Genomic DNA, 12,002 nt, shown 5'->3' with positions numbered 1-12,002 from the left:
CTAGATCAATGAATGCAGCATGAATTAAAATGTCTGCAAGCTTTTCCAGGCATGAGACCTAAAAGAAAAAAAAGGTACCTTTCTTTTTATTTCACATTTCAAAGAAAATGTAACCATTTCTTTCAGAAAGAAAAAAAAAAAGTCATGTTTTCCTGACAGAAATAACACAGCTTTATTCTAATATATGGTGACTAAACCATATATTTTAATTGTTGAAGATCTGACTACATTTTGCCATTCTCACACTGAATAACCTCACTCAAGGAAAAAGCAGTCTCTGCTCAGGAAACATAATGGTATTAGGATCTGGTCCAAAGTGAACTGTTATCTCACGCGTGAAGATAATGAATGTTAATTTAAAATAATGTTCTTTCAACTCCAGCGTTTTTTTCATATAATCAATCAGGCCTGAAAGTGTGTGTGTGCACGCTCTCTCTCGCATGCACTCTCTCTGTCACTCACCCATAAACACTTCATTTTATATTCTCATTCCCAGAGATTCAGGAGAAAATTTTCTGCAGGTGTAAAATAATATTGCTCCAGCAAAGTCAACAGAGCTGCACCAAATGATGTYAGCAAAGTCAGTGGTCCTGTCTCCTGTGACAATGGTGTACCTCGACTTCCACTTAATGCGCATCTCACAACAAACTCTCCCTTTCTTCCTTTCATATGTGCATTTCCCAGCTCTTATTGGTAGACAAACACTACAGCCTTTCACTAACTCGATCCTCGAGGTCTCTTATCTCCAACAAAATCCTAAGAGAAGCAGGTGTAACGGGGCTCTTTTCTGCAAGCCAGGAAGGAGCTCTTGGAAAATGAGTGCAAAGAGCACTGCAGTGGGAGGCTGCAAGGCGTGTGGAGAGGACAGAACAAGCCTTGACCTAAAAAGCAGTAGGTTTCAACATTACAGTTAAAATATTCAGTTATTACAGGAAAGAGAAATTAAAACATTCAAAAATGGATAAATAAAACTTCTGCATGTGTAAAAACAGGAACCATAATCTAAATTTTATTGTTTGGAAATAGTATGGATAAAAAAGTATTCTATAGCTTTCCACCTCAGAAAATTGCCTGATTTTTGACACCTTTTTAGGAGACATCTGATGGCTGGAAACAAGACTCTGGATTACATGACATTTTGATCAAGAAAGGCAGTTCTCCTGGAAGAAGAGCCAAGCAGAAATTTGGATACCATTCCTTCCCACTGGCCCAGGAAACACTGTAACTGCTTAAACACTAACTTGGCAAAGCAAACCATGTTCAGCTTCTCACTCCTTGGTGCACCTGCACTCCAAGCATCTGCGCCATCACGCAGCTTTGGCTGATATTTATTGGTATTTCCTGTGCTGGGGTGAGGAACAAAAATCCTTCCATTTTATTGACAGCTACATGTTTTCAGGAATTAGTACTACAACTTAGGCTAATACTTGATTGACTGGAAAATGTTTTTTTAGTAAAACTTTTATTTAAAACTTTTGAGAAAAGGAGTATCAGCATGGATAAAAAAAAACAAAACCAAACCAACCAAATACAAAATAAAAAACTGGCTCCTGGAGATATTTGACTCTTAATCTGTATTTCCTAAAAGGTGCAAGTTCAATAAGAAGAGGAAATCTCATGTCTGGAACCAGAGAAAAGTCAGGAGTATGCTTCCAATTAGGAGATTTACAAAGAAGCCTTCAGGGAGCCAGCAGAGTGGAAAGTGTGCAGGAAAAGGAAGAATCTCTTTCTTACAACAAATATTTCCTGTAAGTCTATTTACTTCAGGTTAGTGTAAGCAGAAGAGAGAGACAAAGCTGCAAAACTGAAAGACACAATTACAGATTGAGAGTGTCCATGTTTCTCACTTTCCAACACTTTCCAAACAAAGTTATGTCACAGAAATAAAACATTTTCTTTTAACATGCAAACAAAGAAACAATATTTTAATATGGCAGCTTTTAAACAGCCTGACATTCCATTCTGGTCAGACTGCTAAGAGATCAGACACCCTGAGTTATCTGTGAGGAAAGTGTACTCCTCACTGTTCCTCACGTTTTACTATAACCAAGAAAAGCTTTAACAAAACTATTTTATTTGAAGAATTAAACTTCTCCTTTTTTWAAAAAAAAATGTCAGTGCCTGCGCAAAATTGTTCAGTGTACAATATTTTAATCAAATGTCAGCTTGCACATGATGACTGACACTGAAGCTTCCTGAGAAAATGTCCATGCAGACAGTTTGTTGAGTGTCCTAAATTCTCAACCACAGTTATGTGAAGCTAAAAATGGTGCCAGTCTGGTTCCTGGGAAAACAACTAATAACAATTCTTTGCTTTCCATTAAAATTAAAGGAAAAAAAACCTGCAATTTTTCAACTGTTTAATAAAGAAGGAATAATTGAAGCACAAGGTGAGGAGAACATTACCCTCTCTAAATAATTTGTTCCATGGAGAAAAAAAAATTTCCTAGATTTGCATACTCCTTGCACGTAAATTMTAAGAACAGGATGAATCAAGATACCATTCAGAATTCAGGTCTTAAATTTATGTTCTCTATGATAAAAAAATAATTTGGTTCCTTAACTTGCTTTCACATTCACAATTTCCAAAATTTTGAAACTATGTTAATATACAATTAATACAATGTATCTGATTTTTAGCTTTCCTAATGTAAAAATATCTTTTTTCTGATAATGGTATTGGCTTTTCCAGTAGGAATTTCTTCTTCTACCAGTTTTCTTCATTTATAATTAAGGCTTGCTATAACACACATGATTTAAGATATATAGAAAATGGCAGAAATCACTAACAGAAAAATCTGATCCACATTTTCTGTTCTTTTCGTAAGTACTGTAAATTCCTTAAAAGACAAAATGTACATGTAGGAATAGCACCTTAACTAATGGAAAGAATAATCAAYGTAAATTTAGCATGTGCAAAAAAACTAAGTCATACTATTGGTATTGAAAAGGCACAAAAATGCCAGTTATGGAACTCCAGCAGAAGAAYCAAAAATACACCATAAAATTACATCAGCCCAACACATTTTAACTGTGTTCTTCCTTGAATATTTGAGTAATACATAAGGTTTAATTTTTTAAAACTATTTTATGAAACTACACTTATTCACTAGTTTGCTCCAAGGCCTATGCATTTTCATGCCTGTGGGAAAAAAGTGCTTATATGATCAAGGTCTCCATCATTATATTAATATTAATCTATGGGTAACAATGAATTTTCTGCAGTGAATATCAATTTTCATCAGTGAACAATCAGTGACTGTGTGGCCTGTGATTACATTTCATGAAATAGCAATTCTTTTGTTTTGATTTGGTACAATTTTGAACCTGGATCCTAGTAATTGCTTGGGGGAAGGAGATTATGCATAAACTCTGGGTTTCATAGTCTCTGAAGTCAATGACAGCTCGTAAGACACTGATCACAAAATTAACAACCGACCAGAATGAAAACTTGAGAAACCCCCCACCATTCTGAGGCAGAATTTCCACTAATTTGTGCATGTGAATGCACAGACTGCAGTGTTATGCAAGGCACACAGTATCTCCTCTTCGGAAGTTTTCTTCTACAAGCAATGACACCAAGAAAACAGTAACAAGGCACAAGCAGCCAATGCAGACTTGGACRGTACTTTCTGACTGGAGAAGCATCTGTAATTGCAAACAGGTATCKGTAGTGTGAGATCCTCTCGTACTGAATGCATAAACGTTGTGTGAGACTTAACAGAAAATGATAGCGTGCTAAGGAAGATAAAGCTCTCAGATCAGTCTCTCAGATCTTCTCAAAGATTTGTTGAGCAATAAACATATCTTACATACTTTTAATTTCTTTTTCACTGCATACTATTTCTAGCTACTTTGGATTCTGCTAATCATTTTCTCGCAACTCCATTTTGTTTCACTTCATCGCTTTTCCAAAAGGCTCAAATAAAACCTAAGGCTGACAGATAAGAATCGCTCTGCTAAAATTAGTAAACTAAGTGCCATGTCCCGTGAGTCACAGCATGCAACTCCCATCCATTTCTCTTTGAAAGACCAGRTAACAATGCCATGCCCTAGGTGCCTGGGATCAAAGTACAAATGGCCCACTGGCCAAAACACAGCTTTGGAGTACTACACCTACTAGCAGAGTCCTACAGTCTGAAACCAAAACATAGTTAAATCAGCTGCAATAAAATCTTATACTTAAATATAATGCAAGTTAGTTTAATAATCAACAAAGTAACAAACACAGGAGAAATTACAGATAAGCAGGAAAATGTTTAACTCTTCTTTTTTTAAAATTATTAGATCTCAAATCAGTAGTATCCTACAATGGATAAAACATGAATAAAGACAGTGAGCCCAGTTCTTCGCAGGCAAAAAAAGGCAATTTCCACAGAAAGGGTGAATGGGATAATAGTGGTATTTTTGTTGGCTTGGATTAAGTTTTTAATGAGTAAGTGGATTTTAGTAATTTTAGTGAATTTAGTAAAATTCACTCTGTCTGGTGTCAAAATTATCTGTTAAGAGTTAGTTTCRTATGATACTATAAATGAGAGTTGTATGAAGACTCATAATCATTAATTCACAATGTTTTATTCTGCAATTATTGAATTCTGGAATTTAAAACTGAATACAGTGTAAAGGTATATGCAAAGATACTTTGATTGTTAGTAAGTACACAAATATTTTTTACACACGTATTTTACTTATATTTTTAATATATTTGTAATTTTTAAATTACAAATACTACTACCTTTTTAACCAATAACATACTTTAAACTCAAATCACATTTCTCTGTATTTTTATAACAGACACTTTTGCATTCTTGTGAAGTGTCAAATGAGAGACTGGAAGAAAATCAAAACAACTCTTTCTGTACACAAAACTGTCAATAGCTACACTTTGGATTTATCTACATGGTACAGCTACAGGATCAGTCTCCGATAGGATATTACCAAAGCTGGCTAAAATTAGACATCATGAGCTTTAACTTGGGTTCATGGACGTGTCAGCATGTATCACCACTGTGCCTGCTGTCGCCTGCTCACAGGACTAAAAGACCCTGGTCATTTCAGGGAGAAAAAAAAGAGAATAAATAAACATGAATGAAATCTTACTAAAATGCTAGTTTTACCCCTTATTTTTTTCCTATACATAGTTCAATATTCACAGCATAATAGAAACAAATGAAAAGACAGAGTTCAGGCTTTCATAATTTACTTCATGGCAGACATTGGTTTAAAGAGATGATAAAATTATGTTCAAAGACTACAACTGAAAATATGGTGAAAACAAGGGGCTTGATCCAGCCCTGATGTTTCTGGGAGCTGCATGGGGAAAGGCCTCAGAAACCAGAAGGYTCTGTGTGCCACAGGAGCTCACCTGTGCAGGCTTGAGGCCACACAGTGTTTGTTGTATTGTACACAGCCACTCTGGTGTCTATCAGTCTACACCCAGTTACCTCCACTACACCGAGCAGTGAAGTGGTTTGTGTGGTTTTCCACATTTATTCTGCATTTCGTATACTCTCACCAATAATGAATAAAGAAATTCCTGAAAAATTGAGTCATTACATCATCTTATAAACTATCTATTTTGCAGGCTGTACTCTTGCGACTGGAAGATTAAACCTTAGAACAATAACCCAATTATGAGCTAAATTTACATTCAACTGATGAAAAATGATCCAGAACCTGACAAGAACAATCTTTGTTCAAAATGTTTAGCACAAGCAACACTGACAGCCTAAAATGTATGAGCTGTATAGAAGATGACACACGTTGCACTGCCCAGCTACCAAGGGCACCATGCTCCAGGTACTACACACGTACTATGGGAGTGTTCACCACATCCTGRGACCAAACAAACCCAACAAAAACCRCGGCACAAAAATCCTCTGCAGATAAAGCGCATGACCTGACATTACTCCCAAACAATCAGTACAAAAAKGATGGCTAAACAAAGTCCTATAACATGGAAGGAAAACCACTGCAATTAATAAAACCAGTAGTCAAGATCTGAAGCAAATTTATATTATTTACTGGATGGATATGAGAACAAGAACTGCTCCAACAATTCTGATCTAACCTTTGATAAAATCTCCAAACTCTATTCCATCCAGGAAAGTAAACACTTTTGTGCATTTGGCTAGTAATTTTAAACAATCCTACATTTTATGAACCACATACATCACTGATGTAAGCCAAATACACCTTGCACAGATTGATTTTGTTTATATTCTAGTTAGCATTTGTAACAACCTACATTATGGGTAAAAGATTTCTCTTACTGACATTTATGCTAATCTGGATCTAGCTAAAAAGTCATTTAAGAACAAAATTCAGAAATTTACTGAAGACAACTTCATCATCACTTTGTCCCTCTTTCAGAACTTTTAGCCTGGACTGCACTGTCTGAAGTCTTCACACAGCTCCGGAGGTAAAAGCTTTGAAAGACTGTGAAAGGCAGTCACTATGAAAACTAGTTACAGGTATGTCCAAATTGARCTGTAGCTGACTGAAGTTGGGTGCTCAATTTCAAAACATGCCTCCTCATTCTAAAATTCTCCAATTCTCAAACTGTGTGAAATGAGAGAGACAATTTGCTAACTAACTAAATAAAGCAGACATCTGTGGAAACATTTAAATGTCTAGAATTAGAAAACATCTTCAGTGTCATCTTTTATGTATTTCCTTTTGAAGTATTTCATTCTAACCCAGAGACTACATATAGCACAGTTCAGGGGTCCCCAAGCTGTGGTGCCCTAGCAGAGAAGTACAACAATATAGATGAGGCTTGAGCCACTTCAAGTTGAGTTTGAAGCCRAATTCACTGTCCATCCACATTTTTTTATTCTCAGGGAGCACCATGTTGCTAACAGCACCCAGAATGTTTTAATTGTGTGCAGGCAGAAATACCAAACACGCTTCACAGTCTTTCACCATCTCACTTGCTTTTGAGATTACCTTAGACCAAAAACACAATCCAGGCTCTTCTGCTGCAGAAGGCTCAGGTGTTCCTGARCAGTCCTTTCTCCTCTCTGCTCCAAGGCAGGGGGAACCCCAGGACACGTGAACAGCAGATGTCCACAGAATGCCTACTGCCTGCAAACAGTATGGACACGCAGCACACGACCTACCAGTCAGACGTCAGACCAGTCAGCACACGACCGCACACAGTCAGATTGTGTGCACAGCAATTCCAGTCATGAAATTCTTGTCAGTCCAGTAGTGCTCACTTTTTCCTGAAAAGTTATGAAGTATTGCTCTGGCTCATAATACAGAAGGACTATGTCAAACTACTAAGAATTTTGATTTATGGCGAACAAGCTTAATTTGGTTTTTTACATTTATCTTTAATAGCTGAGATTGCTTAGATTTAAAAAACAAAACAAACAMCACCTTCAGAGGTGAACTACCCTGTAAAATTTTTGCTACAAAGCTTCAAACTGTCAAAGAGTGTCTTCTAGCACATCCCCAAAGTAAGACTCACAACTCCCTTACAAGGCAGACTTCAACACAAGACAATTTCCATCACATTATCCAGTTCATGAGTGGAGTGGAAGAATAATTTCTCTCACTCAGACCYTTGCTGCTGAACCAAGATCAGCTGCAGATGCAGAGACCACCAYCTAAAGCACAGCCACAGTCATCAACACAGGGGCAGTCACTTTTTCCCTCACTCACTAAAACCAAACTCACCATCAGCAAGATAAAGTGCTCTCTGTTGAACTACCTACCCCATGAACCATTCCTTTCTCTCCCTTCCCCATGCAACTATCTGGTCAAAGCAGACACGGTTTGTTTAGGCATGGAAAAGCTGGCATTTTAATGCCATAAATCCACAGTGGGAATCAATTAATGCCATAAACCCCATAAAAGTGAGAATTATTTTGTGGGCACTTTGACTTTTACACAAAACATTAGTCAGCAAACAGTCTACCTCCCTAAAGACTTTCTGTAGCACACTCAGAATGGTTGATAATTTAAAAAAAAAAAATGTGGAGAGATGCCAGGTCCTTCATACTGAGGGATGAGGAACTAGAAAAATCCAAAGGAGTGCTACCTGAACCACAAACTGGCATTTCCCCTATCATTCCCTCCCGACCCAACACCTGTCTCAGCATTCRCCCCTAAAGAATTAAACTATTTCCTACAAAAGCATGAGAGGTGAAAAAAAACACTGTTATCTAGGACAAAAAAAGCATTTTCTACTCTTTTTGTACTACAACAAGGTCTTCTTAAAATAACAATAAATATAATTACTCCYACAATACAGAAACCATGCCAGGTAATTCCAGGTTAAATTATAAAACCAACCAGCAACAAATTAAAGTTTTTTCATTCCTCTTCCTCTTCTCAAGCCACCTTCTAGCATCTGCAAAGTTCGCTGAAAACCAAAAACACATTCCCAAAGTGTGCTGGTTTCAGGATAAGCACCAAAAGACATATAAAGTTTCTCAAATCCTTAACATAATCATTTTAGAAGGGAGCTGTTGTCCCGAACACACAAAAGGTCAAGAAAGCGCACCGAAGCTCCCCATCATCCTTACCATGGGCACTCCCACACCTACACTTCCATCCTTTCCCCGGAAAGAAAGGAGACAGGCCTCTAAGCAGCCCCGAAGGAGGGGTGAAGGAGAACACCCCACAGAGTGCACCGAGGGGAGTTATCTGCAGACACGGCTTCGGGGTGCACACACACAAAGCCCCCCAGAACACCAACAAAAGCGAGCCCCTCGCCAGCTCGCGTTCCCCGAGTCCGGCACAGCCCCGAGAGGCCCCTTCMCGGCTGCGGGCAGCGAGAGCGCTGCTCCCGGAGGGCGCGGGGAGAAAGGGGGGGTCGGGGTGGGAAGCGGAGAAATGGCCCCCTTTTTCCCCGGGCCTTGTCCCAGAGCACAGGGGGAGGCGAGGAAGGAAGCCGGCGGACAGTGCCGGGGGCCGAAGCGATCCCGGGCCCCCGGTGCCCCGCCGGGCACTGAGGCCGTCCCGGCCGCGGGGGTGGCACCGCCCGCAGCCGCCGGGGGAGGAGGGCTGGGGCTCAGAGTTCACCCTTTCCCCGTCCCCTCCCCTGCCCCCCGCGGGCACGGCAGCCATGGCCCCTCGCCCGGCCTGCGGGGGCCCCGCCGTCTCTCTCCAGTGGAGCCTCGGCGCTGTCGAGCAGCTGCCATTACTCGGGCCAAGACCCGTCCTCCAAGCAGGCATCCCCCTCCCCAGCGAGGAAATGCGGCGGCGGCGGGGGTGTGTGAGCGAAAGGAAAGCGGGGAAAGTGGGGAGCAAAGMGGTGGCCCCGCGTATGGCAGACAGCGGGGCCGGGGGTGACGGGGCTGAGGCCGGGCTGCACCACACCCTGCCCGGCCTCGCCTCTCACGCGAGTCCCCGGCTCCCCCGCGCCCTGCAGGCCCGCGCGGAGCGCTGGAAGCGGCGATTCTCTCCGGAGCGCCCCTCTCCCCACCCCACCTCCGCCCGCCCCGGCCCCGGGGCTGGCTGCAACTCGGCACGGGGGCGCGGGGACCCGCCGCCGCCTCCCAGCCGAAATTCGACCGGAGAAGGTGTGGGGACAAAAATAATCGCCGTTAATAATCACACGCGCTCCGCCGCCGTCCCCTTCTCCTCCTCGGTTTCCAAGCGGGCTGCCAGATAATCCTGCCCACTCCGAAAAATGAAATAATAATAATAATAAAAAAATCCCGCCTTCCATCTCCCCCCCCGCAGCCCCACACATTTTATTATTAAGTATAATTGCTCCCCCCTCCTCATACGGCACCCCGCGGGGAAGGATTGCCCCCTCCCCTGGTGCCCAGCCCTTCCCCTGTCCCCTCTCCCCCATCTCCTTGGAACAGTGTGTACATGATTTTGTAGTTTTTTTAAGGCGCCATGTTTATAATCCTCCATCATATTAAAAAAAAAAAAATCCACCCAGCATGAGACACGGCGTCTCTCGCACCCCAAAGCCARGGAGGCAGACACAGAAATATCCACAGGGCTGTAAATTCACCCCCCCTCCCGCACACACACCCCTCCTCCCCAGACTTAAAAGTCTCTCTCACCTTGTGCTGCTGGCGCTGCTTCTGCTGCTGCAGGGGGGGAGAAGTTAAGCCAGGGGAAACTTTTCAATCCCTTCCCCAGGCCGCTGCTGCCTCCTCCTTCCACATATTTTTCCCCTCAGAGTTTTATTGTGTCTGAATTTTCTCTCTCTCTCTCCTCTTCTGTCTGTCCACAGTTCAGGTTTCTGGGGTAAACAGGGTTTAGGATGGTGCTAGGGATATTTGGGAGAAGGAGAACTCTAGTGGTGTCTGCTGGAGTTGCTGTTTGTTTCTTTTATTATTTTTTTTTTAATAATGCATTTGAAACGGATCTTTAACTATTTATTATGTGTGTATTTTGTCATACTCTTAGGTCTGGACTTTCTCTTATTGCGGGGAAAATGTGGTGCATAGCCGGCCTTGATACATGGAAATTCCTCCTACCATGAAGTCCAATTGGGAGAAATGACAGATAAGGTTTTTGAAAGTGGAACTCACYTTGAGCAACGGAAGCTAAAACATACAGAATCAACGATCTGTCTCAGAGTTCCCATATGTCGTGAGCTGTAGATCACAGAATCATACAATAATTTAGACTGGAACACACCTTTATGATCATTGAGTCCAGCCATTAGCCATACTTGCGCTGCAGGGTTGGGAACTACTTAGTAATACAAAATATATAACTTTATAGGAACATATATATATGTTTAAGTAGCAAGAAAACATGTATATTTTATACTGTTTTTTCTGGACTGTTGAGATAAACATTAATAAATGTGTAGGAAAATAAAAGTTTCTGAAATGCTTCAGGAATTATTAAATGGATAAGTAACACACCTCACAATTAAATAACCTGACTAAAATTTTACTTTTATTAAAATATACTGTAAGCTTAATTCTATAAACATTTATGCATGCAAAAAATTAGTTATATGAGTAGTTATTAATATTACTAATATAGAAGGAAACAGTAGTGCTAATGTTGAAAAAGATGTATGCATTGTGCCTGCTTAGTCAAAGATTAAACAGAGTTTGCACACTGAACAGTGAAAGTTTTTCCCGTGTGTCCAGTAAATAATGTTTGTAGTAGTGTCTATACCCACACAGTTTCTTTGAGACTGCTGCATCAGGACTTTACATCCWTTTTGAAAATGAAATGCAAATAATGGTTAGTTGCACAGCTGTGATAAAGTCTTACTTCTATTATGCATTTAAATATGAAAGAACATTTTGCATTATCTAAAATAAATAGATAGCAAAGAAAGTGCTGGTAATCTGCTTTCAAAGAGTGCTTGAAGCATTGGGCAGATACCCAATAGTGGTACTATAATTTATTAACTGCATTATATTGCTTGTATTAATAAAAAGCAAATGAAATTTACAGGCAATTTTTTAAGTAAAAAGGGTTATACCATCAATATAATTACAAAAAGACTACCTTATRTTAAGCCTTTATTTGTGATGTTTGGCTGTGATTTCGTTAAGGCATGTAATTTTCAAAAGAAGTTTGATAGAAATATATGCCAAGTTTCCATGGGATATTGCTGGCTTGGCTGTCTTAGGTTTCTTTGAAACCTTCTCTRTTCAAATTGCATCTGAGCTATATTTACATGGCAGGGGGAAGTTGGGGTCGTTACAGTTTCTGTTGTTTTTACCATTCAGTCAAGCCAACAGCTCTGCTCAAGCTGGCATGGTTAAGGCACAGCGGGTTTTGCATCCAGAGGACAAACATAACTAGCAGCCACATAACCATTTTTAATTCTTCACCCTGAACAGCCAGGTATCCCCAACGACTGGGTCGGCTGGGAAGATTTGCCATAACTCCAAAACAAAGCTCCAAAGCCAGTCTTAGCTTCTCTAGTGAAAGATTTATTACTCTGCCGCAGTGCCTTCTCCTTACCTATGTAAATATTTATTTAAGGCAGAAGTTCAGCTATCTTCAGTATAAGGAGGTTTTAGCTCTTTATCTCTCACAGGACCCATAGAGAGCTG

At 40.5% G+C, this 12,002-nt stretch overlaps 1 protein-coding gene across 7 annotated transcripts in view; it reads right to left on the bottom strand.

Annotated features, from left to right (window-relative positions):
- The window catches only part of ZMYND11 (zinc finger MYND-type containing 11), a 104,036-nt gene extending 93,772 nt beyond the window's left edge, over nt 1-10,264 (bottom strand). For 5 of the 7 annotated variants that reach the window (XM_057384091.1, XM_057384096.1, XM_057384094.1 and 2 more), the window contains exon 1: nt 10,032-10,264. The gene's annotated coding sequence lies outside the window, so the exon portion shown is untranslated. Of the gene's footprint in view, nt 1-8,534; nt 8,839-9,568; nt 9,618-10,031 lie in introns of those variants that run through there. The other 2 variants (XM_057384093.1, XM_057384092.1) reach the window with 2 other exon arrangements.
- Nucleotides 10,265-12,002: the final 1,738 nt, after the last annotated feature.

This window comes from Malurus melanocephalus, unplaced genomic scaffold (genome assembly GCF_030028575.1).
Source record: "Malurus melanocephalus ecotype Western Australia unplaced genomic scaffold, MMel_1.1 scaffold_684, whole genome shotgun sequence".
NCBI lineage: Eukaryota > Metazoa > Chordata > Aves > Passeriformes > Maluridae > Malurus > Malurus melanocephalus.
The sequence above is the reverse complement of the archived record's forward strand: the minus strand, read 5'-3'. Positions and strand labels throughout refer to the sequence as shown.